This window comes from Tetranychus urticae, unplaced genomic scaffold (genome assembly GCF_039701765.1).
Source record: "Tetranychus urticae isolate SD_2017Ah unplaced genomic scaffold, NJAU_TeUrti_SD_1.0 Scaffold_4, whole genome shotgun sequence".
NCBI lineage: Eukaryota > Metazoa > Arthropoda > Arachnida > Trombidiformes > Tetranychidae > Tetranychus > Tetranychus urticae.
This window is the reverse complement of record NW_028315836.1, coordinates 915001-920000: the sequence shown is the minus strand read 5'-3', so window position 1 is coordinate 920000 and position 5000 is coordinate 915001. Positions and strand designations below refer to the sequence as shown.

General features: G+C 42.4%; 3 non-coding genes across 3 annotated transcripts in view; all 3 read right to left on the bottom strand.

The window, feature by feature from the left end:
- LOC149093069 (large subunit ribosomal RNA) overlaps positions 1-1347 on the bottom strand; it is a 4168-nt gene extending 2821 nt beyond the window's left edge. Inside the window, exon 1 of the ribosomal RNA XR_016200435.1 lies at positions 1-1347. This exon is cut by the window's left edge and continues 2821 nt beyond it. This is a non-coding gene — a ribosomal RNA (large subunit ribosomal RNA).
- A 476-nt stretch (positions 1348-1823) lies between these two features.
- LOC149093068 (5.8S ribosomal RNA) lies at positions 1824-1978 on the bottom strand. Its single transcript, XR_016200333.1, has one exon. It is a non-coding gene; the product is annotated as a 5.8S ribosomal RNA (ribosomal RNA).
- A 487-nt stretch (positions 1979-2465) lies between these two features.
- Positions 2466-4635, bottom strand: LOC149093067 (small subunit ribosomal RNA). Its single transcript, XR_016200393.1, has one exon. It is a non-coding gene; the product is annotated as a small subunit ribosomal RNA (ribosomal RNA).
- Positions 4636-5000: the final 365 nt, after the last annotated feature.

Genomic DNA, 5000 nt, shown 5'->3' with positions numbered 1-5000 from the left:
CCAGCTACTAGACGGTTCGATTAGTCTTTCGCCCCTAAACCCGGATCTGACGATCGATTTGCACGTCAGAATCGCTACAGACCTCCACCAGAGTTTCCTCTGGCTTCATCTTGTCCGGGCTTAGTTCACCATCTTTCGGGTACTAACATATATACTAGTGCTCCGCGAAAATCTCGGTAAAGTGGATATATCACGGGCTGATATTGCGGTATACTCTTACAAGCATACATCATATCAATTTCTTTCAATTCGCCTTTCAAGCCTAAACAAGACTGATCAGCTTGCATACATGTTAGACTCCTTGGTCCGTGTTTCAAGACGGGTCGGATAGAGTACCGATCTACTGACCACAGAATCACTAGGTTAACGTAAGCTTGCCACTTTTACCAACAAACCACCAAAAGCCAGCCAATCCATGAGTTGTTTCAACACCAGGTGAAGAAACAGACATCATCAACGAAAGACTAGTCGGATTCGTCAGAGCAGATGACAAGCATTGTTGACCCTGCATAAGCAGAGATTCATCTCCAATGTGACTGTGGTAACAGTTGCCAACACTAGCTCACAGGCTAAGTCTAACAACGCAAGGAATATTAGTAGCTGTGAAAACTAAATGCTGATTAGGTGTGTGTTTAGTACACCTTGCTGTTATCACTTGAACAAGAGTTTTGCACTCTCCTTCACATTGGTCGTGGTTTGAGCACGAGAGTTGAGAAAATGCACTCCTCATGCACATATTGCACTCCTCCTATCAATACCAAGATCCAAGGGCAGGCTAAAAGTTACCCCTTAACCTACTGATCTTGGAACGCTGTAAAGCATTCTTAGCACTGAATAGAAAAAGGCAACAATACACAAGAGGAGCTGAGTTCTCCTCTCAGCTACACTTCGTGGTTCTATCCGTTTCTCTACAAGCGGTTTCACGTCCTTTTGAACTCTCTCTTCAAAGTACTTTGCAACTTTCCCTCACGGTACTTGTTTGCTATCGATATTACCATCGTATTTAGTCTTAGGAGGAGTTTACCTCCTAATTTGGATTGCACTCTCAAGCAATCTGACTCTATCCGCGACTAAAGCCAGTAATCGATATTCCATTAACCAAGATCTGCCACCGGCCTAGAACCGTCTCTGGGAAGAGGGCCCTTGTCAGAGGGACTTGCAGATTTAGTTGAAATAATCGTGACTCTAGCCATTACGCAGCACCGCTTTCCACCTTTCAATGGAAAACCTTTGCGCCGGACTCATCCCTTTTCACTCGCCGTTACTCAGGGAATCTCGTTTGATTTCTTTTCCTCCGCTGAATTATATGCTTAAATTCGGCGGGTAACCTCACCTGATCTGAGATCAAAAATATTGATTAAGTTGATTAATGTTTATTTGTGTTGTTTGCAAGCAAGCAACGTAAATCTACTTTAATGTTTGCACAAATTTTGCCTTTGCATTACTTCTTAGGTCTGCTTTAACAGAATGAAATAGCTACTATTTGTACGATTTATACAAGTGCAAGAAGATTCATCAGTTAACAGGTTAGTTGATCACCATAGTTATCTGCAATACGACTTTAGCGTCGTCAGATAGGCGACTAACCTTAGAATCTCATGCTAGTATCTATTCATATATACTGCTTGCAGAGATGAAATATGCATTGTACACAAAATTTATCATGTGAAACAAGTAGATTTGAGATTCTCCTTACTAAATTGCAACGAATTGCAATTAAGAAAAGGAATAAAACATCAAGATTCATGCATATAAATATACAATCCTCTCAAAACAATGCATATATGGTAGTATGCAAGTGTTTTGTTGATTATTTTACATCTCAACTCTCAGACAGATGTGACCTCGGAAAAGACCCGAAAGCCGCAATGTGCGTTGGAAGCTCAAGTGCTCGGCGTGTCCTGCAATTCGCACCGATTATCGTAGCTAGCTACGTTCTTCATCGATTGGTAATTCGAGTGATCCACCGCTTGAAGATGTATCTTTGCCACCGTGGGACTTTTAATAAGTATCCTAAATCTGCATTGAGAGGGTTTGAAAACAATTGTATGCAGTTTATAAAAACCATAGTTGTCTTTACTTAGTTAGGCGAAGAAGTGTAAAACTTCCTTCTTTAAACCTTGCCGTCAGCATAAGCTGAAGACTTGATCAGGTACCAAGTATGTAGCAAGACAGGCTTTTCATTATAAACTACAATTGTTTTGCAAAAGAAATTATGGCTATCGTTAGATAACCCTCACTCTTTGTTGCATTGGATAATGAAAGATGGATGTATGAATGAACGAATGTAATGCAAATTAGAATCATGTTGCAATGGCTAAATGTTTGCAATAAACATTCACAATTGCGACTCTAATGCAAATACAATTCAATTGCATTCACCATATTAGCATCTACAATATCACTATGCAGAGTGTTTGATTGTTTGAAGGTTGTATTTCTCTTATAATAAGAGGGTAATACGTTAATGATCCTTCCGCAGGTTCACCTACGGAAACCTTGTTACGACTTTTACTTCCTCTAAATGATCAAGTTTGAACATCTTTCCAGCACAATCCGACCACTAGTTTCCCAATGGTCTGGATTGACCAGTCCGAAGTCCTCACTAAATCATTCAATCGGTAGTAGCGACGGGCGGTGTGTACAAAGGGCAGGGACGTAATCAACGCAAGCTAATGACTCACGCTTACTGGGAATTCCTCGTTCATGGGCAATAATTACAATGCCCAATCCCCATCACGAAATGGGTTCAAGCGGTTACCCACTCCTTTCGGAGCAGGAAACAGTATGCACGATGACCACTTCAGTGTAGCACGCGTGCGGCCCCGGACATCTAAGGGCATCACAGACCTGTTATTGCTCTGTTTCGTGCGGCTGCGAGCGCCGCTTGTCCCTCTAAGAAGTCCTTACAGTGCTACAGCATCCTTACCCTAGCCAATTCTGTAGGCTAATAGCAGCAGAGCCCTCAACAGCCGAAACCATCAAGAGATACTACCACCCACAGGTTGACTAAGGGGGAGTACTGCAGTGTAAACTGCAAGTCTATTTAGTAGGCTAGAGTCTCGTTCGTTATCGGAATTAACCAGACAAATCACTCCACCAACTAAGAACGGCCATGCACCACCACCCACTGAATCAAGAAAGAGCTCTCAATCTGTCAATCCTCTCAGTGTCCGGGCCGGGTGAGTTTTCCCGTGTTGAGTCAAATTAAGCCGCAAGCTCCACTCCTGGTGGTGCCCTTCCGTCAATTCCTTTAAGTTTCAGCTTTGCAACCATACTTCCCCCGGAACCCAAAAACTTTGGTTTCCCGGAAGCTTCCATTCGAGTCATGAAATTAGTTACTCAGAATGATCGCTGGTTGGCATCGTTTATGGTTAGAACTAGGGCGGTATCTGATCGCCTTCGAACCTCTAACTTTCGTTCTTGATTAATGAAAACATTCTTGGCAAATGCTTTCGCTGTAGTTTGTCTTGCGACGGTCCAAGAATTTCACCTCTAGCGCCGCAATACAAATGCCCCCGTCTGTCCCTCTTAATCATTACCTTGGATTCTTAAGACCAACAAAATAGAACCAAGGTCCTATTCCATTATTCCATGCAAGATCATTCAAGTTAAGGTAGTGGTACGCATCATATAGATGGTTGACCATACCGTTTTTAGGCACCTCTTTCGAGGTTTTGGACGCCTGCTTTGAGCACTCTGATTTTTTCAAGGTAAAAGTCTCGATCGCTTGAATCAACACTCGGTAAAGAGCATTGATAGCAAATATCGAGCAATTTTCTGTCTAAACACTATGAATGTAACCACCAGGAAAGAGGAATGAAGGTTCAAGCAAGCATCCGTAGACACAAGCAAGAAACCTAACATCACCATCTAACCCTTTAATCAGTGGACCCCATAGGTTCGACTGAAATCCAACTACGAGCTTTTTAACCGCAGCAACTTTAATATACGCTATTGGAGCTGGAATTACCGCGGCTGCTGGCACCAGACTTGCCCTCCAATAGATCCTCGTTAAAGGATTTAAATTGTACTCATTCCAATTACGGGGCCTCAATAGAGTCCCGTATTGTTATTTTTCGTCACTACATCCCCGTACTGGGATTGTGTAATTTGCGCGCCTGCTGCCTTCCTTAGATGTGGTAGCCGTTTCTCAGGCTCCCTCTCCGGAATCGAACCCTAATTCCCCGTTACCCGTTACAACCATGGTAGGCGCATAACCTACCATCGACAGTTGATAAGGCAGTTGCTTGAGGGATACATCGTCGGCTCAGAGGCCATACGATTTGCTCAGTTATTCAGAGTCATCACAAGAAATGCAACCGAAGTTGCTAAGATCCCCACTGCTAGTCCTTAGACAGCGACCGAAATCACTGAACAGGGTTCTAGGTGAATAAGAATCATTGGTCTTGTACTAATAAATGCGATCCTTCCGTCAGCAAGCTGAGGTTGGAACACTTGTTCATGTATTAGCTCTAGAATTACCACAGTTATCCATGTAAAAAAGAATATCCGAGGAACCGTAACTGATTTAATGAGCCATTCGCGGTTTCACTTTATAAACAGTATGTACTTAGACATGCATGGCTTAATCTTTGAGACAAGCATATGACTACTGGCAGGATCAACCAGGTAACTTGATGTTTTAGCAAAGTAAAATGCTAAACAAGTTGTTTTTGCAGCTATAAATACGATATCCTCAGCTAACAACCAGCAAGTGGATGTTAACTTTAACGAGGTATCGAGATTTATGTCGTGCATTAAGATGATTCTGCAGAAAACTCTTTAGAATCCATCTTCTTCCACTAAAATGTGCAAGCACATCTAGCAGGAGTAACCATTGCTGGGTACGTTTGCAAGTCAACTAAACAGCATAGTATTATAACCGCTTGATACCAATTTCTTGGATCAATCTGCGGTCTGCTTTGCACAAGCAGAGCTCAATACTAATACTGCTCACTCTGTTGAGTGACTAGTTTGAACATATATGCAAGATATGA